Genomic DNA, 27959 nt, shown 5'->3' with positions numbered 1-27959 from the left:
GAGAGCTCTTACAGCTATATACAAGCCTGTGAGATTTACCAGCAGTAAAAGCAATGAAGTCTCCGATACAAAACAAAGGGATACAGAGCAAGTGTGTCTGTTTACATGAGAATGTGATTTATACCTGGACGAAAATGCAGAGACTCTAACCCTAAGCACCTTCTGATCTGGAGATTCTCCCGCCTAAGATCCCTAGCAAACGGGAGACTCCAACTTGATGTGCGCGAAGCGCACATCACGAGCGGAAAGCTCGAAGTTCCTTACCGCCGGGGTCCAGGACCCGCTTAAGGGTCCTGGAAGCTCTAGGGTTCTAGATGCTCTCTCGTGCTATGTAAGGCTTATTTTTCAACATACGATGACACTTAGTAAGAAATCATTTCAAGCTGGAGACACAGAGCCGGGGGGGGGGGGAGAAATTAATTTTAATTTCAAGCGGGAGAACGGGAGATTTTGCAAAATGGGCTTTCGGCGAGAGATCTCCTGTCGAAAGCGGGAGAGTTGGAGTCTCTGAAAATGGCATTACCACAATTGAAGAAAAAACGGCAAAAGAAAAACTATTCTTGCTTCTCAACCTATGAGGTTATTTTGTAATTTCACGGGCCAAAACGTACGGCTCCTGTGAAAGAGACAGCGCCTTTAACAATGTAACTGTAGGTCTCCTCCAACACAGAGTAGTGAACGTAAACTAATACGTTAATGACGATCACACGTGATCGACACACATTCAAAGGGGACAATAAGAATTGGAAGGAGTGCTTAATCGTCTCATTAGTTCCTAATCAATGACACCCCTATAACACATACAGGCATACCATATTTTCGCATCTAAAATCAATGGTATAGGACTCATACACCATTACTTGTATCGTGCATAAACTTTGCTCTTTAAGCTTTGAGTAAAACGTGTCATAGCATAATTCTGTAATTCCGTCAGCAGTGATTGACATAATAAAGAAGAAAGATATATCAAATTGAACGCTTAGAACCTAGCCAGGGGTATTATAGCATGATACTCGGTTCTTTACTGCCCAGATGCCAACAACACCCATCACCCATGGCTATGCATAGAGAAACAGCCATGGTGAAAATAAAGATTTGATTTTTCATAGGCAGAATGACACAGAACCCCTTCAAACACACTGTACTTGGCTGTGTGTGTCATGATAGAGCTCTTAACCAATACTAAACAATGTATACCTTCCACTCATGTGGCACGAGATACCCCTATAGCAACAGAAAGCCGGTCTACAACTCCGATAGTCGAGCAATAACAACCTGAAATTTCAAAGAGATGAGCGAGACGGTATACACCTGGAGTAGAGTTAATTAATTCAGTTTTCATCCCAAATACTCAAGTTGGATTATGTTAATAGAAACATTCACATCTGCAATATAACTTAAAGAAATATAACTTAAAGAAACGCGTGATACAAGTGAAGGAAATGTTTCGTATGTCATGGCATAGTTTTAAGCATAAACTGACAAATAGACAATGTCGAATTTAAAAACCATCAACTTAATGTCAGAGAAGAAACTAACTTACAAAATGCAGTAAACCGTAGCGTAAATCGCTGCTCTATCACTCTGCCTAGGAACATCCACACACACACACACACACACACACACACACACACACACACGCACATGTTAAGGGAAAGAAACAACTTTAGATATAACCATTTTTTAATAAAAGGAAAAGAAAAAGGAAAAATGTTCGCGTCAGGATAACAATCGTGTCCGCAAGAACACGCATGGTATTGATGATTGTCTCATTGATTCAAAAGCAATGATTCATTTACCACCACCACCTTTACCACGCAACAATGACGTCTCTGAAATCAATGGCAGCACTCATGCACATGTGATTCCATCGTGCATTAACTTCCGTTTTCCTAAACTACCAGTCGAACGTGCCATATTATAATATTGTGTATTTCGATCAGTAGTGATTGACTTTAAAGAAGAAACATAATGTATCAAATTGAATGCTTACCTCATCAATTCCAGTTTGATACTGATTTGTTCTACTGCCCCAGATGCCAACAATACATAATTATCCCCTACGGCTACTAATGAAACAGCCATGATGAAAGTAAAAGACCCAGAACCTCGTCATATGCACCAAACTTGGCATATTGTGGCACGAAACACCTCATAATGAAGCAATATAAAGGCCATTCCTTTCCTACCTGTCTACAACTCCGTTATTGGGTCAAACAATAACAACCTGGAATTTCAAATAGATTAGCGAGACGCCATACACCTGGACTATAAAGAGTTAATTAATTCGATACCGATTCCTGCTAGTTATGTAAACGTCCACATTCCTAACTATCCTGTTACAGCATAGTACAGTACAGTATGTGTGTCTTTACATGACAATGGGATTTATACCTGGACGAAATATGGTGCAATATTGTAACTACTTACTGACCCATTTAAGGGCACGCTGCTTGAGTATCTATGTTCAGCTAAATGAATTGTTATTTGGCTATAACCAAAAATTCCCATGAGCAATAGAAACACTCTAACCTCCGATACAAAAAAAAAAAGAGAAATTGCGTGTTTGTGTTCGTGGGGGTGCATATACTAGACATCGGAGTGAAGCTGAACTGTCTAAGAAAAAAGAAAAATAAAGAAAGCCCTTACAGCTACAAGCCTATGAAATTTTCCAGCAAGAAAAGCGATGAAGCGTCCAATACAAAACAAAGGCAAGTAGAGTGTGTGTTTGTTTACATGACAATGTGATTTGTACCTGCTTGAAAGCGGCATTACCTCAATCAAAATAAAGAAAGAGACATCGCTTTTAACCACGTAACTAAACGGTAAGTCTCCTCGAACCAAGATTGTGGAACGTAAGCTTCTACGTGAAAGATGAATCATGACGATCAGCCATGACCGACACACCGTCAAAGGGGATAATTAGAAGTGGAAGGAGTGCCAAGCATATTGTCTCACCAATCCCAAAGCAATGACACCCTTACATTTAGGCATACCATAATTTCGCCTCTGAAATCAATGGTATTAATCATGTGACGTTAGTTACGTTCAGACGGGAGCCCTTAACCTCGAAGTTAGGAAACTTCGAGGTTAGAGCTTGTAGTTACATAGGACCGTGAAGACGCACTCGTAGTTAGCAAACCTCGAGGTTTGCTCGATGTTTCGAACCACGAGAAATCTTATGAGTTACGTTCAGACGGCAGGCCCTAACCTCGAGGTTAGGAAACCTCGAGGTTTAGCTCTTGCCCCCTAACTACGACGTGTGTCCACACGACGAATCTTAACCTCGAGGTTACGAAACCTCGAGGTTAAGCTTCTGCCCCCCGTAACTACGAGTGGGTCCCACTCGATGTTAAAACCACATAACCGGAAGTTTCAGCCACACTGCTAACAAGGCGTCTATTTATTCTGTAGTCCAACCCTGTCGGACTCGCTTACAGGTACTCTTTTTCTGTCATGGTATGCAGAGATAGCACTGCACTGATGACTTTATGCCTTTATGAAGATATTCGTCGAAAACATTTTTTTTTTTTTAGCATCGGAGAAGAATATAGAATACAGTAGCGAGTTCGACGTGTTCAGTTTCAGAGATCAAGCGCATGGGAAGAAAAGATGATGACGTTGTGTCGTGCGTCATAGGTTTTTCACGTGTTGTGTATTTGTGGTGTACGTTTGGGAGGTTGACCCGGAAGCAGAGGGAAATTGTGGGGGCTGGAGTTTACGGCGAGGTCACTCTTAACTTCGAGTTCGTTGTTTTTTGTGTCCACACGGTGCTTAACTACGAGTGGGGACCCCCCGCGGCTCGTGGTTAGAGCGCTAACCATAAGATTTCTCGTGGCTCGAAACATCAAGCAAACCTCGAGGTTTGCTAACTACGAGTGCGTCTTCACGGTCCCTAACTACAAGCTCTAACCTCGAAGTTTCCTAACTTCGAGGTTAAGGGCTCCCGTCTGAACGTAACTATGGTTAGCGCTCTAACCACGAGCCGCGGGGGGTCCCCACTCGTAGTTAAGCACCGTGTGGACACAAAAAACAACGAACTCGAAGTTAAGAGTGACCTCGCCGTAAACTCCAGCCCACCACAATTTCCTTCTGCTTCCGGGTCAACCACCCAAACGTACACCACAAATACACTACACGTGAAAAACCTATGACGCACGACACAACAACATCATCTTTTCTTCCCATGCGGTTGATCTCTGAAACTGAACACGTCGAACTCGCTACTGTATTCTATTTTCTTCTCCGACGCTAAAAAAAAAAAAAATGTTTTCGACGAATATCTTCATAAAGGCATAAAGTAATCAGTGCAGTGCTATCTCTGCATTCCATGACAGAAAACAAGAGTACTAGTCAAGGCGCTAATTCCTGTAAGAGGCTTAATTAAGGAGTTCGTTCAACCCACCCAGCAGAAAAGGTTTGACCAGACAAGGTGGTAGATGGGACCTCTATGAACATCCCCAGGTAGTATGTGGTTCCAAATTGTGGTGTCAGTAGAATTTTACTGGCCACTTTTCATCATGATTTGTTGGAACAAACGTAAAAGAGTCTGCGCACGCCAAGACTATTACACGCACCACCAGCACTGCTACAGGCGCCAGTGCCAGTGCTGCGTGTAGTAGTCTTAGCGCGCATATACTTTTTCTTCGATAAACAAGGGTTTTGCCTGCAAACTAACTTTTCACGGGTTCGGTGTAGTGTAGTTTCTAGCCGTTTTTATTTCGTCTTTATTTCAAGAATTCAAGCAAGCCGAGTGAGAGCGCATACCTGGTGATTGTGACAACCGAATCGCAATCACTGGGTGTGTGCTCTCACTCCACTTAGCGCAATATATACAGCGGGCTTCTGCATAATACATAAGCTGCAACTCAGAGAAGTAAAGACGAAAAAACGACTAGAAATTAAGACTAGGGTCGGTAAACGCTTGTCGCTATTTGGGGCACTGAAAACGACAAACTCACACAGTTTTTGCATTTATTTCATGAAGAATTCATCAAAACTGCATAAAACTATATATGTACATGTTGCTAGAGATGTCACCCATTCAGTGGGATTCATTGTAAGTTATAATATTGTGCATGGTTACCATGGTAACCGGATGCCTAAAGGTGACTGGTAACCCCAAAAATGCCTCATGCTGCTGCAAACATTGTTTTTTTTTATTATCTTATAGATGCAATAAAAAAACAAAATTTTTCATTGATTTTCAATAAAAAAAGTTTTCCCTGTTGCCATGGCAACCAGTATTATCCAATCAGAATTTAGTTGTCAATAACTCAAAAACTAAAGCCCATAATTTCATAAAGCTCAATAAGCATGTCCTTCCTTCTGCATAAAGTGTACGACATCAGGTATATGTGAAGAATATTTTGAAGCATTATCAAGTTACAGCAAAATTTGTAAGCCAAGGCATAATAAACGGCCATTGAAAGAAAGATATCATTCTCGAAGAGTAAAATGCATGAAAAAGTTGCATCCGTCGTACTTTCAACACAAATTTGACTTCAAAGCATAGGCAAATGTATGTAGTTTTTAATAATGTATGGACACAAATTTCCCTTAAAAATAAGATGAATACAGAAAGCAAAGCCAATATTCTATAGTAGCTCTTTCGAGTATTTACAGAGCGATGGTTATTCAAAACAATCCTGGAAAAGAGCTGAGGAAAGTAATTGATTGTTTATGTTCTTAAAGGAAGTTTATTCAAGAATACCGATAAATTTCTTTCTAAAGAAGGAATATACACGTGCGCTGGATTATCCATCAAAGAATTAAGCGTACTTTTGTGTTCGTTAGCTATTGTAAAAAAAAAAATATATATATATATATATATATATATATATATATATATATATAATAAAATGAAATATCATGATATGTAAATTTTATTCAAAAAGTGCAGTAATGAATATTAATGCTGAGGAGAGAATGAGGGAAAAATCTTGGGCGTCTTTTCCCTTTTTATCCAGACTAATTTTGCAGTGTAGAGCTCATCTACAATGAGTGATGTGCACGAAAAGCAAAAGAAACAAACCTGTCTAAATTCCAGATATTTTTGGGAGTTACCAATCACCTGTAGGCATCCGGTTACCATGGTAACCATGCACAATATTATACCTTACAATGTATCCCATTGTATTGCTGACATCTCTAGCAACATGCACATATATAGTTTTAAGGCGTTTCGATGAATCCTTCGTGAAATAAATGCAAAACTGTGATAATTTTTTCATTTTCAGTGCCCCAATAGCGACAAGCGTTACCGACCCTAGTCTTAATTTCTAGCTGTTTTTTATTTCGCCTTTATTTCTCTGCGTTACAGCTTGTGTGTTGTGCAGAAGCCCGCTGTATTGCGCTAAGCCGAGTGAGGGTGCATGCTCAATGATTGCCACAAAAAATGGTTCGGGCGTCACAATCGCTGGGTATGCACTCTCACTTGGCTTGCTTCAACTCGGAGAAATAAAGACGAAATAAAAACGTCTGGAAACTACACTACACCGACCCCAGCTTAGCTTGAAAAGTTAGTTTGCAGGCAAAAACCGATGTTTGTCGCGGAAAAAGTCTTTGTACGCTAAGACTATAACACGCACCACTGGCATTGGCGCCTGTAGCAGTGCTAGTGATACGTGTAGTAGTCTTAGTGTGCGCAGACGCTTCCTCGAAGAATATGGTCATGTCGCAACTAAAATGGCCTGTAAAATTTCATTGATACCACAATTTGATATCACATACTACCTAGGGGTGTTCCATAGGGTCCAACCGACCACCCCATGCAGTCAAACCTTTTCTGCGGGGTGGGTTGAACGAAGTCATTTTTTTCTGGGTCGCTGCGCCTGGACTATACCTGTAAGCGAGTCCGACAGGGTTGAACTAAAGAATAAATAGACGTCTTGTTAGCAGTGTGGGCTGAAACTTCCGGTTTTGTGGTTTTAACTACGAGTGGGACCCACTCGTAGTTACGGGGGGCAGAAGCTTTACCTCGAGGTTTCGTAACCTCGAGGTTAGGGCCTGCCGTCTGAACGTAACTATTGCTTGCACAGTCTTTAAACTTTGCTTTACAAACTTTCAGTGAAACCTGTCATAAAACTCATCTGTAACTCCATTAGCAGTGATTGACTACATAAAGAAAGATATAACAAATTGAACGCTTAGCACGTATAACCCAAGGGGATTATAGCCTGATATTCTGTTCATCACTGCCCAGATGCCAACAACACTCATCACCTACGGCTACGTATAGAGAAACAGCCATGCTGAAGATAAAAGTTTTGCCTTTTCTTTGGCAGAACGACACACAACCCCTTCAGATACACTATAATTGGCAGGGAGGGGAATGAAAAAATTCATTACTAATACTAAACAGCATATTTATGCATTCCACTCATGTGGCGCGAGATACCTCTGTAGCAACATAAAGCCTGTCTACAACTCCGTTGGTCGAACAATGACAACCTGAAATTTCAAAGAGATGAGCGAGACGCTATACACCAGGCCTAGAGTTAATCAATTCAATTTTCATTCCTACTTCAAGTTGGGTTATGTTAATGTAATCATTCACTTATGGTGGCAAGCGGGGCACTGTTTCACGGGGCAATTTACAACATTACGTGTTACAAAATTAATGAAGCAAACCCAACCTCCAAACTCTAATACAAAACAAGGGAAATAGAGTAGCTGTGTTCAGGGGGTTGCAATGCGATAAATGACATCGGAGTGAAGCTGAACTGCAGAAAAAAAAAGAAAAAAAAGAAAAAAAAAAGGAAAAATTCCTGCGGGACTCGATTAACTTTTCTCCTTCCGGTAGGGCATTATGAACACGCAGCGCGCTAAGCGATTCTGTCACACGGCTCTCCCGAAGATTGTGTGCGATACTTAAATCTATATACTATAAGCAACACAAATTTATTTTGATATTCAATTTTTTGGCGATATACGTCAAGTGACTGATGGCGCTATTCAACTTCCCACAAGTGGCCGCGTGGATTCGATCAATATACAGTTGCACAGATAAATCGGGAATCGTTTCGACCAGATTCCATTCTCATTTTCAGTGATCGACAATGAAAATAATGTAGTATCGACTTGAAGTAATATTGAGAAACATTCGTGAAGTCCAATTCTTTATACAGTTCCACATAATTCAGATGAAATTGTTTCTCTCATGCAACCAAGTGAGAATTTCGTGCGTGTGTCGGCGTGTGCAAGTAAGTTGATAAGACAGGATATGTAAATGAATATTTACCAATAGGTCTCTATATTGTAAAAAAAAAAAAAAAAAATCAAACATGGCCAGGTGGTCTTTTAAGAGTCACCTACACTTTAACATTTGTAATTTCAAGTCCAAGTTGCCAGTCAAAGCAATGTGGTCTCCAACACAAAACAAAGGAATATTGTGTGTGTGTGTGTGTGTGTGTGTGTGTGCGTGTGTGCCTGTGTGCCTGTGTGTATGTGCGTTTACATGAGAACGTGATTTCTACATGGACGAAGGTGTAATACTCCATAGAAGAAAAAAAAAGTAAAAGATACAAGTATTTTGTTTCGTGCTCTTATGGGGTTCGAACCCGCACGTGTGCAACCTAACGTCTCTGGTGACGTCGCTTTTATCATCTCGGCCATACGTCTTGACGAGGAAATATGAGGAACGTAAGCTTATATTGAAAGATGATTCAGGAATCGTTTCGTCCACATTCCATTCTCATTTTCAGTTTTTAGCTGCAAAATTATCAACCTGATGAGATTTGAAGAAATAAAATGCATGATTACTACAACTTATTGTCTCAGCTACAACATACTTAAGTTTCAATGGAGCAAAATCAGCTGAGATAAAGGTGCGTAAACGTTGTCAAGTCAATGCATGGTCTGAAAAAAAAATCACCTCCCATAGACATAACACGTAAACTTGTCATAACACGTAAACTTGTCTGATTTTGAGTCTTTACCTTTAATCACAATTTAACGTATGATGGCGTCCTCAAATTTTAAAAGCATGACATGGACCTGAAAGGCAAATGTTCAAAGTACAACATATCTGAATTTGGGATAATATTGAGCTTAAACAACAGAGATACGAGCAAATGAATGTCAGAAACAGTAACTTAAAAAAAATTTAATTCCACTTTTTTTGTTTAAGATGACGATATGATGACGTCATCGAGTTTTCCTGCCAATATTGATACTTGAAATGTTATTTATAATTTATATGCTTTTGTAAAATGCAATGAAAACATAATGGTCAATGGATGATTTGAAAAGCTATGGCGAAATAAACAAAAGCCATGTCTACACCTTTCCAAAAACTTGTAGTTATACTAACTACGAGCGCAAAAATGCGTTCCCCTAACCACGACAAAACTTCGATGCCGTTCACACCTACATGCAGTTAGCAAAACCTCGAGGTAAAGATAACTACGATAGAAAATAAAGGGCGTCTAGTTTGCACATAGGGTTGCACACTATTGTGGAAAAAACAGAGCGTCGTGGTTAACAAAACTCCGTTCACATCTGTCATAGTTTAAGTGCGCTGCCACAGCGCGCTTAAACTACGCGCTTAAACCACGACAACACCCTAAGAAATCTTGTGGTGTTGTCGTGGTGTCTTCGCCTTAAGGTTTTGTCGTGGTTTTCTAAACTACATGCGTCTACATCTACGCTAACTTGGAGTTTAGTGCCTCGTAGTTTACAAAACCTCGAGGTTTAGAAAACCTTAAGGTAAAGGGACCTAGGTGTGAACCTCACTAAAGACATGTTTTTTCACTTTATTTGCAGAAAGACGCGCGCGCGGACTTTCCACTTTGACGCCAGTGCATTCCTTTGTTATAGGTCAAAACCGACCGGAAATCAATGGATATTGTTACTTAATGTATCAGGAATTCAAATCAGTCGAAAAAAGTGCATTTTCATGTTGCTTACGGGCTGTGCGCGCGAAAATGCGCGGACGGACGCGTACGCGCGAAATTGTTTGAAACGCTTAAAATTTTCTGAAACTTCGAGATTTCCCATAGGGAAGTTGTCTTGAGCATTTTAAAAATTTTGACGCGCGCGTACGCGCGCGTAATGATGACCTGGGTAATTAGCATCAAAAAGGTAAGATCAAGCGGGACGTGAACTTTATGTTCCCCTTAAAATGATACAGAAATGACATTTAGTTATAAAGTTATGATCGATCATGTGACATGGTCCGAAAATCACGAAATGGCGCCTAGATGACGTCATAGATATGTTACTGTCATGAAAAGCTTATTGTGGCTAGCTATTGTCATGAGACATGTTGACTGAAAATTCCATGTCATTCCGTAATGTCATTGTTGAGATATTCACGACACAAAATGTGGCAGAAAGAAAGAAGAATAAAAAACGAGATATGAAACTCGTCACACTGAAGACGAGTTAGGTGATACGCTTGGGGTCATCAGATGTCGGTCATCCGTGAGCGACAAAGAAAATAATGTAATATAGCACCTTGAAGTTATAATGAGATACTTAGTTAAACTTTTTTGGGCCTACATTATTCAGATCACATTTGTTTTTCTGTTACACAAACTAAGTGGAAATTCTGTGCGTGTGCGACTAAGTCGATTTACGGACTTGAGTACGTACAGTGCATAAACTTAGACCCCGTTTACGGTGCGGGGCTGGGCCGAGCCGCAGCCGAGCCGCGGCCAAGGCCAACCTCAATTGCGAGGCCGAGCCCCGCAATTTAGTCCATTTACACTGCCGAGCTCGGCCGCGCTTTTGATTCAAACCTTTCAATATTTTGTCGTAGTGGCGCTGTACTTGTAAACAAACGCAATTTGGTATTGTCTGGTTTTCAGATCCTTTGCCAACTGAATTTCGTGGCAACGAAGTCGCCGTTCGGGCAAAGGCCTTTGCCGAAGGAGAAAATCCTTTGCAGGACAAACCACCTGAAACTATACTAGCTTTCGACGTTGAAGTGGTTAATATCCTGAATAGCGAAATAGTACAGGCTAGGGTTTGGAAGCCAGACTAAAATTGGCCGCGCATTTAGCCCAGTTTGCGTTTACACTGAGAAAAAGGCCGGGCACGACCGCGGCTCGGCCGCGGCCGAGACCACCTCCAGAGCGTGGCCTAATGCGAGGCCAATTTTTGCCCCGTATTTGGCCTTTTGCGCGTTTACACCGAAATGAAAGTGGGCTCGGCGCGGCCGAGCCGCGGCCGAGCCTCGCACTGTAAACGGGGTCCAAGTGATCCTCGGCACGTACAAATAAAACATGACAATTAAGTGTTTATAACCATCCTGGCTTTAACAGTGGCCTTTTAAAACATGACCTTTGACCATTATTTACATTACCAATATGACTCCCTCTAATCTTGCTATCATAATGATCAGTTCAGAGAGCTCTTACAGCTATATACAAGCCTGTGAGATTTACCAGCAGTAAAACCAATGAAGCCTGCGATACAAAGCAAGGGATATAGAGCAAGTGAGTCTGTTTACATGAGAATGTGATTTATCCTGGACGAAAGCGATACCTCAATTAAAGAGAAAAGGGCAAAAGAAAAACGGGTCAAAAGTACGGCTCCAGCGAAAGAGACATCGCCTTTAATAACCATGTAACTAAAGGTCTCCTCCAACTAAGAGTACACTTTGAACGTAAGCTTATACGTGAATGATAATTTGTGACGATCTCACGTGATCGACACACATTCAAAGGGGACAGTTAGAAGTGGAAGGAGTGCTTAATGGTGTCATTAATTCCTAATCAATGACACCCCTACTATAGGCATATCATAATTTCTCATCTAAAATCAATGGCCTATAGGACTCATGCACCATTACTTGTATCGTGCATAAACTTTGTTTTTTAAGCTTTGAGTTTAACGTGTCATAACATAATTCTGTAATTCCATCAGCAGTGATTGACATAATAAAGAAGAGAGATATATCACCGTATTGAACGCTTAGAACCTAAGGGGGGGGGGGTATTATAGTACGATACTCGGTTCTTTACTGCCCAGATGCCAACAACACCCATCACCCACGGCTACGCATGGAGAAACAGCCATGGCGAAAATAAAACTTTGCTTTCTCATAGGTAGAATGACACAGAACCCCGTCAAACACACTTTTATTGGCAGGGATGGACATGAAAAAGTTCATTACTAATACTAAACAACGTATGCATTCCATTCATGTGGCGCGAGATACCTCTATAGCAACATGAAGCCTGTCTTCAACTCCGTTGGTCGAACAATGACAACCTGAAATTTCAAAGAGATGAGCGAGACGCTATATACACCTGGCGTAGAGTTGATTTATTCAGTTCTCATTCCTACTTCAAGTTGGGCTATGTTATTGTAATCATTCCCTCTGCAGTATAACAAAACCAAAGTGAGGGAAAAGGGGAGAGAAAAACGAGAGGTGGCAAAAGGAAAACTGCATGCACAACTGCAATCCATATCATTGCGTGTGACAAGTGAAGCAAATGTATTAGTTGTTACAGCAGCGTTTTTTGAGCATAAACAGGCAAATAGACAGACAATGTCAAATATTAAAACCATCAGTTTAATGTCAGAGAAGATGGTAAACAAGATGCATTGAAACTGTAACTAAATCGCTGCTCTTCTACTCGGTCACGGAACGTCCAACTTTATATTCAACACACAAAAAAAAATGTTAGGGGAAAGAAACAAATTTAGATATAACATTATTAAATCAAAAACAAGAAAAAGAAAATGTCCACGCCAGGATAAAAAAAAAAAACGCCGCACGAACATGCATTATATTCTAGATGGGAATACAGTCTTGATGAAAAGGTCCAATGATTGTCTCATTACTTTAAAAGCAATCTATGGTTCCCTTACCATCACCAGTACCACACCACAATGATGTCTCTAAAATCAATGGTAGCACATTTATCATTGCATCGTGCATTAACTCCCTTTTCCTAAACTACCAGTGGAACGTTGTGTATTTCGATCAGTAGTGATTGATTTTAAAGAAGAAAGATAATGCAAAAAATTGAACGCTTACCACATTGCTTATAGGGCTATTCCAGTTTGGTACTGAGCTGTTCTATTCTTCCAGATGCCAACAACATATATCACCTATAGCTAAACTAGTGAAACAGCCATGACGAAAATAAACGACAGAGAACCCTGTCATAATCACTACACTTGGAAAGGTGTTGCCCGAAATTCCTCATTATGAAGCAATATCAAGTCACTTCCTTCCCTATGCCTGTCTTTAACTCCGTTATTTGGTCAAACAATAACAACCTGGAATTCCAAAGAGATAAGCGAGACGCCATGCACCTGGACTGGAGTTAATCAATTCAGTTCCCATTCCTGTTAGTTATGTAAACGTACACGTTCCTATATATCCTGCTACAGTATAACAAGTTAATGAAGAGAAAAGGAAAGAGAAAACGAATGGTGGCAAGCGGGGTACTGTTTCAAGGGGCAATTTACAACATTACGTGTGACAAAGTTGATTTGTCAATGAACCATGGAAATCCACAGAACGAGGGGAAAAACAACAAATTACGTCTATATTATTTTGTTGTTTTGGCGTGGTACCTGGTCTAAAACTCCAGGCATGACAAAAGAACATTTACATTTTTAGAGCATGGGCCGAACCATGTAATAAGTGACAAATATCATCATTCCCATTGACTTACACGCGTTGCGCCTACACGCCGAGATTCGACGAAGTGACGCACAGCGGTATTTGTCACTTCGTCGTACTCGCCCTTATACACGGGGTCTATGGAGATGGCAAAAAGGGGGAATTCGACGAACTGACGTTCCTTGTTTCCACATTATTCTCATTAACATTAGCCTTTGTTTCTCTGTGAAAACAACATTTTCTGAAAGCATAACTCTTACTCTCACCACTTTCCAAACATCTCATCAGTTTGATGGGGAGAAGGTATGAAATTAGTGCATTGACGCTACCCATTTTTTTTTTCAAATGCGATTTTCTCGGAATTGTGTTTTTGCGCTGCGCGGCGGTTTTTGTCGGTTCGCCGTATCACCAATGATGTGTTTCGTCGAATATATTTTGGTGAGATATATTTTTTGGTCAAATATATTTTTTGTCAAATATATTTTGGGTCAAACATATTTTGTGTCAAATATATTTTTGGTGAAATATGTGGGGTTTTTTTCTGTCAAATATATATTTTGTCGAGTATATTTTTGGTCAAATATATTTTTGGTCAAATATAATTTTTGTCAAATATATTTTGGTGAAATATAAAATATATATTTTTTTGTCAAATATATATTTTGGTCAAACCTATATATTTTTTGTCAAATATGTATTTTGTTTGAATATATTTTTGTCAAATACATATATTATTGAATATATCTTTTATCAAATATATATTTTGTCGAATATATTTTTGTTGAATGAAATTTTACTTGATGAAATGTTTTTTTTTTTAGTTGGTGTCGAACATAAATATTCGATTCCCTTCTGGCGCGCATAGATATCTATAAGAAATACTTAACTTGATAGTGAAGCGAGAAAGAAAAAGGCGAAAAAAAAACTTACAACCTGTCCACCTGTCCGCCGTCTATCTAGAAATTAGGAAAGCCTATTAAAGATAGCACGATGACATTTAAAACCAAATCATACATCTTTTTTTTTCTCTTCTATTTTTTTTTTGGGGGGGGGTCCCCATGAAGAGGACAATTTTATTTTTAAAAAAAGATAAATTGGCAACAATGTCGCTCTCCTTAGCGTGACGGAACTGCCCTCTGAATGCCACACGTGTAGAAATACGTAAGCGTTTCTTCATATTGTTGATATGTATATGGTGCTGTTCAACTAGTAACAATCTCTCGCTCGAAAGCGTGACGAAATTGAACCCGCCAGTATATAATTTTCCCCTTCATGGAACACCCTGTACAAGTAATTGACATGTAGAGAGAGAGGGCTAAACACACTTGCTATAGTTTTTGACTTGCTTTTCTTCTAGGTTGGCTGCTTCGAACCCAGTTATTTGGTCAAAACACTTGCTATAGTTTTTGACTTGCTTTTCTTCTAGGTTGGCTGCTTCGAACCCAGTAAATTTCTTTGCTTTGATTTGTCTTTTTGGTCTTGTAGGTCTGAGAGAACCATTTACAGGGAGGGCTGGTACAAACCCCCGGCCACTTTGAAGTAGGAAGACAGCCTTGCGCATCTCCGCCTTGATGCTAATATATGGAGATCAAGATTGCGTCATACCCATGAGCCTTCTTTGCCTAATGTCGATCTCGTGAGCCTTCTTTGCCTAGTGTCAGTCTCGTGAGGCTTTATTGAGTGGTGTCGGTCTCGTGGGCTTTCTTTGCTTAGTGTCGGTCTCCTGAGCCTTTTGTGCTTAGTGTCGAACTCATGGGCTGCATGACTCTTGAGCTGTATAACTCATGGGCTGTATGGACCTATTTTTGATGCCGGTCTCCCGGTGGGACGGTATGACGCGTGGGTGTCGGTCCCGTGGGATGATCCCGTCCTTGACGGATCTTGACGTGCCCTCATCTATCAGAGTACAAACTGTACAAGCTATGCTTCTCTTGTGAATTAATCTTTTCCGTTTACAGTTAAAAATGAAATTGTATTTGCCTACTTGTTTATTCATTGAAATACCAAGACGATATTACTATATTGTATCCTTGTTTTGTTGAAGCTCATGTGATTCAAAATTCCTTCACTCCTTCCACGCCCATCAAGGGAGTGGAGCACAATGTGCCCCCCCCCCCAGGGCTTTACAGGTTTGAAACATTCCGTACTTATGTAAGCGTTAGATATATTTTGCTTTGTTTTTTATTTTATATGGAAGTAAAACTAATTTGAATTTAAATTTGAATTGGATACTGCCTACAGGCAGTTGACAGGACGGCTCAGTGTGGCCATACTGTATATTAGCCCAAATGGCAGTTTATGATATTGCTCACTCGCGCTAACGCACTTACTGTGTACTTGTAATAAAGTCTATGGGGTGGGATGAGCTTGTTAATCAGCGGTGATGAAATGAACGACGAGGAAATGAGTGGAGACAGTAAACCACAATAATGTCGAGGGCCAGATCGTTGTTTATTCATGAATCAACTTACCCAAATTTCATCGCACATGGGCCGACCTGGATGCCCGTCCACACATAGCGGTTTGATACCCACATCGCTTTATCGAATGCGAGCGCATCACTACTCTATGTATTTATGCACACGAGTTATTGAGGTGTACTTTGCTGCAAGCCTGTGTATGAACTCTAGTGGTTATTTTGGTTGGGTTTTTTTTCAGACTAAAGGCTTCGCAATACTATTGCGTAAAACACGCAAACATTCGAAGAGTTTGTTCGCAAAAACCGATAAGTCCATTTTTGAAGATTTTGAAGTACGGTCTCTGTCATAAAGTACAAAATATTACCTTTTATTCAAATTTATGAAGTTCTTCCGTCGAGATGTTTTTCATTGCAACTGATTGACAAATTGCCCTACATCGACGTAAATAAGCACTGAATTGATAAGTGTTTTAGTAGTAGCCATGATAAAAAAATCATGGGCGTACATACTCGAGCAGGATTCGAACCCACGACCTCCTGAACTTCATAAATTTGAATAACAAAGCAGTACCCGCTGCATGCTATAAGGATTAGAACCAACGCTTGCTGTCGGGCGAAAGCTCGGTGGTCTAGTGGAGATATTACCTTTTAATTGATATATTGGTCACTACATATAAAGGTACATTTTTGAAGTAATATGGTGAAAAGAAGCAAAAACTTTCTTATTGTTCTCTTTATTTTTCTTGACCTTTAATCGCAAATATCTCCATTTGACGAATATGGACTTATCAGTTTTTGCGAACAAAATCTTCATGGTTCTTAAATTTGCACTGGCTTTTTCGCAAAGATTCTGTTAAGCTGGACCCGATGCTCCGTAAATAAAAGGGGTCAAATTCTCAACCGCTCCACCCGACCCTCCGTATATTATGACATAGTAATCTACGAAAGGTCGTGTGACACGACCACCCAACACGAAGGCGATCACCCGATGGAACGAAGTAAGCCACTATGAAGTTTCTTGTCGACAACTTCATTGTTACCCATATCGTCGGATCGACCGGAAGCAGGAGAGCTAGTGTCTCTCGTACAGGTCGGACATTCAGAGTATTAATTTCATTGGTTTGATCCCCTCCTCCATCAATTCCATGCTGAATATTCTTTCTTCAGCAAATGATAGCTTATTGCACAATATCTTACCAAATTCTTCTTACGGGATCTACAGATAAACGCTCGTTTATGTTGTTTTTCAGTAACACAAACAAAATCTTGGCTAAGTCGGTAGCGTTCTTCCTCCAGATCCAAAGGTCTCGGATTTGATTTCCGAGTCTATATCACAGCAATGTTGGGTCTAATCCTCTCGTTCCCTCTTTCAAGAGGCAAAACACTTTGTCGTCAAATAGGACGTAAAATTGGGATCCAGTGAGGTAGAAAGAGAGAGAGAGAGAGAGAGAGAGAGAGAGAGTGTGTGTGTGTGTGTGTGTGTGTGTGTTTGTCTCAACCCATGCACCTAAAAGATTCCCTTCATTTGATCATGTCAAAGAAGATGGTCCATAACCCCGGTGAAATGTTCCTGGCTCACATCCAACTTGCCAACTTGACTCTATGAAAGACCGGGTAGTGCAATAGCTGAATATGAACTATCCAGCCATGTTCTCAGATGGAAAAGTGAGACAAACGAACAAACAAGCATCTTTCGTACATGTATAAAGAGCGCTGCATGATGGTTTCTGAAAGAATCATCAGATGGCACCTCCACAATAATCAAGTAAAGCTATTTCAATTGTTTAGATTTAGTATGTACGTGCATGTGTGTGTGTGTGTTTGTCAAACTCTTAGCTCTTGATGTTGTATAATTAATAGGTAAACCATCTCCAAATTAAGGTGTGTAAACAAAAAGCATACCGTTGCCAAAAAAAAAAAATCGGATTTTAATCATACTTCATTACTATTACTCCTTGTCTTCATGGATCCTTTTTATAACGTAAAACATTCCCTTTAATACAGTTCCAGGATATATTTCAGTAAATATACTACTTTTCATCAAGAAACATCACAACAATAAAAAAGGGGGGAAAAGTGGCAAAGTTATTACAATAATTACTCAATTGCACTTTGGATTAAAAACGTTTTGTATTTACGTTTAAAAGATGACAGTGTTGGACTCTCTCTGATAAAAGTTGGTAACTCATTTTAGCATTTTGCTCCAGTGTATCTAATTGTAGTCTTTGAAAACTTATATGTAAAAAGGAAAACATATCTCGTTGGCACGTCTAATGTTCTAGGCATGGATTGCACTATTTGGGGTAAACGAATTATGGAACGTGACACACCTTCAAAGTATGAAAACAAATGTAGCCACTTGTAATTGCACAATTTGATAAGTTTTAAATTTCTTAAACAGTACTGCAGTGTGTGCAAATGGATTTAATTTACAGAGTATTCTTATTGCACGATTTTGTAACATCAAAACACGATTCAATAGATATAACGAACTGTGACCCCATATTATTGCACAATACGTTAAACGTGGGGAAATCATTGTATGGTACATGGTCAAAAGAATCTTTAAAGGAAATATATGTTTCAGATAATTAATGACACGAACAATTCTACTTATTTTGATACTAATATCATAAAAATGACCTTTCCGTGTTATACCATCATCGATTGTAACACCAAGAAATTTTACTCCATTGACTTGCTTGATTTTGACATTACCTATATATTTTTGTAAAACATCTTCATCTATTACCTTATTCTTTGTCTTAAATACCATATAACATGTTTTATCAATACGTAAAACCAAACGATTTGCAGTAAACCAAGAATACACTTTCTGCATTTCTGAATTAATCATATTGTTAACTTCATGCACATCCTGGCCTGAGAAAAATAGGTTTTTATCATCTGCAAATAATATAGAATACAAATTAGGGCTTACAAACTGCAAATAGCAAAAAGAGAAGAGGATCCAGTACAGAACCTTGTGGAACGCCTGTATTCACATGGCACAATTCTGATTTTGTATTATTTACAACTGAATATTGTGTGCGATTTGATAAATAACTTTTAAACCAGTTCAAAACATTTCCTCTTTTTCCATAGTATTCCAGTTTCATAATAAGTATTCTATGATCAATTATACAATCAAATGCTTTTGTTAAATTTAAAAATATTCCGACCAAACATTCATGATTTTCAAATGCATTTGATATTCTTTCCATCAATTTAAGTAACGCCATATACGTAGAATAATCATGTCTAAACCCAAACTGCTGATGATACAAAATATTATTGCTGTCAATAGATGATACCAATCGAGCGTAAACTAATTTTTCAAACAATTTAGTAGAAACTGACAACAAAGATATCAGCCTATAATTTTGTAACTGGTGTTTGTCCCCCAACTTAAAAACTGGAATTACTTTTGCTACTTTAAGTTGTCGTAGGAATATCCCACTTTCCATAGATGAATTTAGTATTGCACACAGGGGTTCCATTATAAAACATATTGATTTCTTGAATACATTTACGTGAATATCACCAGGACTCACTCACTCACCAGGAATCATTTGCAACAGTTAACATTTCGGATATAGTAATAGGCTTAAAAAACATAGATTAGCTATAAGTATTGCGCAGGTAAGTATAAACAGAAACAGATGAATTAGGCACTTCTGATACCATTTTTCTTCCTATTGCACAAAAATACTCATTAAAATGTGTTGTTACAGACTCTACAGAGTCGATAAAATGATCATTGACTTACAATGATTCGATATGATTATTCTGCCTTTGTTTATTCATTACATCATTGATAAGAGACTATGTTTTCTTTAAATTGCCACGCACACTAAATTTCCTGTAATAATATTCACGCTTACTTTTACGTATTTCCTTATCAACTAAATTCCCATTATAATGTTTAAATTTATGTTCATTGGCGGCAGTACGATTCCTGAGATACTTACGATAAAATAAATAATTCTTTTTACACATTTTTCTAAGCGTGCTATTAAACCATGGTTTGTCGTCCCTTTTTACTCTGTGCACGCACGTTTGCAATGGAAAACACTTATTATAGAACAGGAGATATTTGGCAAGAAAGACTTCAAATTGATCATCTACATTATGCATATTGACAACGTGCTCCCAGTTACGAGCATAAAGCATATTACAGAAATACTGTATAGAGGAGTCATCAAAAACACGTCTAGATCTGTTGCCTTCAATGTTGCTGTTACAGTTGCATCTTATAATAATAAATATTGGTAAATGATTACTAACATCACATGTAAATATCCCGGATATGACAATACTCTCGAGGTTATTAACAAAAATATTATGTACAGTGTAGAAGTGTTGATGACTGTGTTGTTATTCTAGTGGGTTTTTGAATTACTGGAGAAAGAATATGATGAAAACATGTCGATGAAAGCATCAACAGTCGATACAGATGACAATAAATTTACATTAAAATCTCCGACCACATAACAGCTTTTCTTTTCCCCCATAATCTTGTGAAAAGGCAATTCTATGGCATGCAGAAATTGGGAAATAGATGCAGCAGGTGGCCTTTATACAACTGTTACTATAGTGTTTTCACTCTGACAATATATCTCTATACAAACCGTTTTAATGTTATGACAGAATAATTCCAAATCTGACCTTCTCTTACATTTCAAATCTTGTCGTATATAAAAAGCAACTTCTCCACCACGTTTATCACGACGTCTATTATCTACAAATGTGTTTTAATGTTATGACAGAATAATTCCAAATCTGACCTTCTCTTAGATTTCAAATCTTGTCGTATATAAAAAGCAACTTCTCCACCACGTTTATCACGACGTCTATTATCTACAAATGTGTAACTGGGTAAAACGCACAGTGAACTTTTTGTGTCTTTAGCCAGGTTTCTGTTACAGCAATGAGTGAAAATTGGTGCCTAAAATTTTGTAAAAATGTGTCCATATTATCAAAATTCTTCTTTATACTTCAGCAGTTAAAATGACAGATCGATAAATGGTTGTCAATATCTAAATCTTGCAAAGAATTATCAAATTGCACTGGAAGATAGTAATCAGAATTGTGTTCAAAGTATCCATTTCTAGTATGCTGGCTTAAGTTACCATAACAAATTGTGCACTTCCCATTACTGTCATTCAGGTTAAAATCAATTTGCCCGGTCACAAATAACACATACATGTACAGAGTTAAAAGACATTACGAGAATAACAAAGCATAGCATAAATATAAAAGAACTAAGAATGTAAAAAAGCACAAAATTTATTGCACGGGTGATGCCTTCAAAATTCAAATTCAAATGAATTCAAAACATATCATATTGCAACGGTATTAAAAAAAAAAGATCTAGTGTGGTGACGGACTCTATGTACAAATTAAAAGAATTTACCTGTGTGCAGTATACTTAGTTACAATCTATCCAGATCATTCTTGTTGTGGATCTGCTTTCGCATCGTCCTTCCTCCTGTTGTTTTGACAGGACTAGGATTCTTCCATCTACAGACCACACAGCGAGAATATTGCTGTCTCTTTTTTTTTGCTGGCGAGAAAGGCATCTTGAAGGAGCTTCCGGTTGAGGTCTGTGAGGTCTTCGCAAATGCTCATACCCGAACCCTTGAGCTTCCTCCGATTTCTCAACAGCTGCTGGCGATGCTTGTAGGACGTCAGTTTCACAATGATAGCTCTTGGTCTTGCATGCTTTTCCTGCATGGCGTTGGTTGGGCATCGCGATCGCGATAGATAGCCTACGATGACTGCGATCGTTGTCCTCAGATTTCAGGTCCACGCCAAGTTGTTGTCTGGCAATGCGACATACAACTGCATCTGTGTTTTCCTCACTGGTTTCCTGGACTCCAAAAAACCTTACGCAATTCCTGCGGGAGTACTGCTCTTGTTGGTTGAGCTAGGATTGGAGACTTGTTATCAGCTGATGATCTTTTTCTGCATTGGACTTCAGTGTGGCAGCTTCCTATTGAACAGCTTTGACCTTTTGCTCAAGATCAAAGATCATTCCCTCTTGGTTTTCCACGCTTTCAATGGGGTGCTGGAATTTGGGTTCCATCACCTGTGCTACTGCCTCTTTGATCTGTATTGTATTGAGTCTCTATTGTTGCCCAAGTTGTTGTGCAGATCCATGCTACAGAAGGCATCACACGGAATCAACCATAAAAGTCAGTATGTTTTGCAGCAGTTTTTCTATTTTAGCTCTATCCAAGTGGGCTCTAATTATTACATGTTATTGTTATTACATTACATATATCACATGTTGAACTGGGTTTTGACAAATACCTAAAAAAAAAAAAAAAAAAAACAGAGCGAAATAAGCATGGCCGGTGCCAAAAGTGGGAGTGGAACTTCAGACTTCTGGTGCCCTTTCCGGGTTTCATCAGCTAACAAGCTAAAAAACAAAAACAAAAACAAACAAACAAAACAAAACGCGCTCACTCTTCAAGGTTTTGTCTATAGAGTGGGGGGGGGGGAGCAAAGTGGTGACACCTTATGTATTTCATCGTATAGAGCAAAATAAAAAAAAGTGGGGAACGAGCCACCCCCCCCCCCCCCGGCGCGCCCCCGGTTCCGCCGGCCCTGATAGGGGTTTGTGAACATCGCACTTTAGATTAAAAGGCTATATGTCGAGTTAACGTTACACATGTATTGATGCAACAGTGATGTCATACTTGCAACCACATGCTATGCAAGGTGGATACATTAGTGAAGGCGTAACTTTTTACTGACATCGGCGAAAAAAAAAATAATGACAATGATCTGACAGTGTTAGTGATGTAATAGGTTTTCAAAAACTACTAATTGCCAAAAATTGTGAAATCCATGGCAAAAATCAATTAAGAACACTTTTCAAGTCAGTGCATTTGACAATATGTTTAATGCTGCCTTTGTAGTCATATTGTATGCGGTCGTTGCTGTGTCAGAGTGCCATGTAACTGGCAATGCATGCTGGTTCTTGGATGTGAGCCAATTTAGACTACTTGTTAGTTTGATTTGTCGGTCAGTGACGATGCCAATATCAAGTTATCAATTCAAATGTATTTATGACGTCTTCTTTTGCATTGGTCCAGACCCGACAGTACAAGCGGCATGAAAGCAGCCTAAAAGTCAAAGACTTTCCTGTCGAGTTTCTACTTTCCGTGGAGGACATTCACTCCGGACTCGAATGTATCATAGAACCGTCTCATAAACCGGTAAGTAAACATCTTAACACATTGTGCACCGTGAGGTGGTCTACAGCTTGCTGACGCAGACTTTGTTGCAAATTGTATTCGCGAATTAAAGGCAGTGCATACAAATCAAAGCAGGTGATACTTATACAATATGAAGCAATAGTGATATGATATATACAATAACACTTGAAGAGTTTGTTTTTGAAGATTTTGAAGTACGGTACATGTCATAAAGTACAAAATGATAGCTTTTAAATGATATATTGGTCACTACATATAAAGATACATCTTTTGAAGTTATGGTCAAAGGAAGCAAAAATTGTCTTATTATTCTCTTTATTTTTCTTGACCTTTAATCGCAAATATCTCCATTTGGCAAATATGGACTTATCGGTTTTTGCGAACAAACTCTTCATTTGGGTATACCATTTGCTGGCAAAACATATCGACATCATGCCATCTGATTTATTTCAATTCAATATTTATTTCACCTTTAAAAAATCACCAAAATAGACATAAATTATACAGAACATAGCACATAAATACACACAAAACAATTAAAAAAACAAAAATAGTAAAATGACTGCTAGCCTAAAATCGAAAATAGTAAAATGTTAATAACGCAGCAGATGTGAGGAAAAGGCCCTTGGCCTATCAGAGGTCACACCCTTCGTGGACCGGATCTAACAAGTTTTCATGTAAAAGAAAAAAAATGTTACTCAAGTTAGAAGAAAAATACATGAAATTGAACAAGAATGGAGACAAGGAGAAAGACAGGCAGACAAAATGAAGATTTTATCACGTAAGTCCGATCGAGACTGTACATGTCTGATCCCGCTGGTCACGTGTGTGGCAATTTGTTGGCGCGTTTTGTGTGTGTGTGTGTGTGAAAAGGATCTTCACAACCTCCGAATTTTCAAGAATTCCGTGGAAATTCTTTCTTTCGGACTTATCAGAATAAAGAAAAAAAAAACAAAAGGATAGAAGATCCGCTGGCGTTGCCGCGGAAAAGGAAAACAAAGAAAAGAAAACTGACCGCGCAGCTGCAGAATATTCGAGTTAGCCCAGCTGACCGCGCAGCGGCAGCGAAAGGGACGGCTGCCAACACGGGCCGTGGACGGGGTGTACCGGCGATGATGGAGGCTGCCGACCGCTCGACGGTAGCGGCGAATCAGCCTCGGATTACTACAAATTCCAACTCGTCAAAGTTGAAAAATGATAAATTTGGGACAGTAAACAGTCATCTTGATAGACTCGAAGGCTTGCTCTGTCAGTTCATGGAGGCTCTTCCCAGCAAAAGGGAAGGGGTGGCAGGCATGGAACATGCCAGACCGACATCTTGATCGCAGTCGAAGTGATGCCTCTGCTTCAACTTCTAGTGCAGATTATGACATGGCACATACAGAAGAAATGGATATTGACGATGATGGCATGGTGCATGCCTTGAGTGCAGGGCATAGCTCAGAGCTGGAGTCGTGCGTGGATAGGACAGAAGCACAGACAGTACCAGCTTTTGCTGCTAAATTTGCGGTGGCATCAGATATTGGACAGCCTCTTGATGAGGAGCTAGCAAGCTCTGCGAACTACTTGATGAGCCATCATCTGGAAGAGAAATTGCTTGATGAGACAAGTAGCAAATACCCAGTGCCGTCGAACTGTCGAGGGATCGACACCCCGAAAGTAAATCAGACGATCTTGGGCAACCTCTCTGCCTCTGTTCGTACGAGGGATGTGAAGCTTCAGAGGGTTCAAAAATCCCTAACAAGAGGTATCTCGACTTATGTCAGCCTGTTCGATCCAAGCAACATGTCTCCCGAACAGCAAGACGAATTATTGCTTTGTTATGCAACGCAAGCTTTGAGATGAATGCCCTCCGTAAAGAATTGATAAAGCCGGATCTGAACACGAAATTTAGTCATCTTTGTAAACCCACAAACCCTGTAACCAAGTACCTTTTTGGGGATGACCTGGGCAAATAAGCAAAAGACTTGCAAGACCAACACAAAGCGGCGGCCGGAGTGATGAGAGGCGGGTTTAAAAAACCCAAGCCGGCCTATCACCCCTACCCAAGCCAGGGGTCTCAACGCAGATACAAGGAAGATGGCTGGGTGTCGCGGACATCCTACTCGGACTCGTCAGGGAGCACAATACATCTAGGTCTTTTTTTAAGGCCAACAAAACCAGTGGAGGAAGAGGACTCCAGAAGCTCCCCATACGTTTACCCCGACAGCGTCTCGAGAAGGACACCAAGCCCCACAGTTCTGAAAGCTTGGCCAGGTGCAGGGCAGGGTGCAATAGAGCAACTCCCAAACAGTGATGAGGTAAGGGAAACGATAAGAGCATCTAATGTCAATGATATTGCAGTCGGAGGTTGACTGAAGCTTCATATGAACAACTGGGGAGAGCTTACATCTGATACATATATTTTGCAAGCTGTACAGGGCTACAAGCTTGAATCTGACCCAGCTAAATATCCCCCTTGTAGGGAAAAACATCTCCATGAATTCCAAAGAAATTCGGAGGAAATGACTGTGATTCAAGAAGAAATCACCAAGTTGGTTGAGAAAAATGTCATAGAAGCATGTGAACATGCAGAAGGGGAATTCATATCAAATATTTTCACAAGGGCAAAGAAGAATGGAGGCCTCAGGATCATTTTGGATTTGACAGAATTAAACAAGACTATTTTATATGAGCATTTTAAGATGGACAATATTAAGACAGCTCTACCCTCTAATTATTTCTCCGGGAGATTATTCAGCTTTAGTCGACCTTCGAGACGCATACTTCACGGTTCCTATTCACAAAGATTCTCGAAAATTCCTGAGTTTCACATGGCAGGGAAGGTTATGGCAATTTCAAGCACTTCCCAATGGGCTTAGCTCAGCACCAAGGCTCTTTACAAAACTGCTAAAGCCTGTTTTGGCAACGCTCAGGGAGCAGGGCCACATTGTGATTGGATATCTAGATGATACACTTATCATTGAAAAAAAAATGCAGGTAGCAGTGAGCGCAGCTATTAAGTTGCTATCAAATTTGGGGTTTATTGTTCACCCTGAAAAATCATTTCTAGAACTTTTAATACTTGTGAGATATACTTTTTTGGGTTTCAATCTGAACACTCTGGATATGGGTGTTAGGCTTCCAAAAGAAAAACATGAGAACATAAAGCAGTTTTGTAAGGAACTGTTGGCTACTGAGAAACCTGTTATCAGAAAAGCTGCGAGGGTTATCGGACAACTAGTGGCATCATTCCCAGCAGTACAATATGACCCTCTATATTATAGAGCCTTAGAGAAAGACAAGATTCTTGGCCTTACAAGGAACAAGGGACATTTCGATAGGCATATGACCTTGTCAAGAGAAAGCATCCATGAAATTCAATGGTGGATATTGAACCTGGAGTCACAATTTAGCCCAATGCAGAGGGCAAAACCAGAGGTGGAAATCCACAGTGGTAAAGGCTGGGGGCAACAAATGTGTGTACTTCAACAGGTGGTAGATGGAATAGTGATGAGTTGAAAGAGTCAAAACAGAATAAAGATAAAGTGCTAGAAATGGTAGCTGGCCATGGGCTAAAAGCCTTTTGCTCAGAGAAAAGGAGCAATCATGTACTTGTTAGCTAGGGCAGATAACATTACTGCTGTCGCATATCTGAACCATATGGGTGGCACAAAATCTCCTGAATATAATCAAATGGCCATTGATATTTGGGAATGGTGTATTAGTAAGGACATCTGGCTTACAGCTGCTCACCTACCCGGGCGATTGAATATTGAAGCAGACCGCATGTTTCGAAAATTCTCGGAGAGTACAGAATGGATGTTGAATAAGAACATATTTCAACGAATAATCAGGGGATTTGGTGTGCCTGAAATTGACATGTTTGCCTCCCGCTTAAATACTCAGGTAGATCGATATATTTTTGGAGGCCTGAACCGGAGGCCTGGGCAGTAGATGCCTTCACAGTTGATTGGAGCCGATGGGATTTTTCATGCCTTTCCCCCATTCAGTCTAGTGCCAATGTGCTTGCAGAAAATTCAGAAGGATAAGGCATGTGGGATTTTAGTGGTGCCCAATTGGCCAACACAGGTTTGGTACCCTATTCCTAAGAGTATGCTGGTTTAGGAACCCATGTTAATTCGAAAGAGTAAGACATTATTATGTCAACCAGTTTCAGGCACCCCACATCATTTGTATAATCACTTGTCTCTATTATGTTGCAGGCTTGGAAGGGACTTTACGCAGAGCAGGGCCTCGCAAAAAGGACAAAAGACATCATAGCGGCTTCGTGGAAAGGATCCACTAAAGCAGAGTACCAGGTGTACATCAGAAAATGGAATGAAATTGTGCTGTCCTTGCATTTCTTGCAAATATGTTAGACAAAGAAAAAGTTTGATACAGTAGCCTGAATACAGCCAGGAGTGCCCTTTCCACGTTTCTCATAGTTGATGGTGGACGACAGCCTCTTGGGTCGCACCCACTTGTAAATAGGTTTATGAAAGGAGTTTTTCATTTAATGCCGCCTGCACCTCACTACTCTTCTATCTGGGATGTTAAAGTGGTCTTGGACTACTTCAGAAAGCTATTTCCATCCAAGGCACTTAATCCGAATCAACTTACTCAGAAATTGATTATGCTGATAGCACTTGTTTCTGCACAAAGGGTGTAGTCTCATGTTATCCACCTGGACAGAATGAGGCGGAAAAAAAATCATGTGTTGAGATTTCTTTTGAGAATACACTGAAAC

General features: G+C 39.7%; 1 pseudogene; it reads left to right on the top strand.

Annotated features, from left to right (window-relative positions):
* The first annotated feature begins 24182 nt into the window (after positions 1-24182).
* LOC140245772 (uncharacterized) lies at positions 24183-25507 on the top strand (annotated as a pseudogene).
* The last annotated feature ends 2452 nt before the right edge of the window (positions 25508-27959 follow it).

This window comes from Diadema setosum, unplaced genomic scaffold (genome assembly GCF_964275005.1).
Source record: "Diadema setosum unplaced genomic scaffold, eeDiaSeto1 scaffold_31, whole genome shotgun sequence".
In the NCBI taxonomy this organism is placed as follows: domain Eukaryota; kingdom Metazoa; phylum Echinodermata; class Echinoidea; order Diadematoida; family Diadematidae; genus Diadema; species Diadema setosum.
This window is presented reverse-complemented; position numbering and strand designations above follow the sequence as displayed.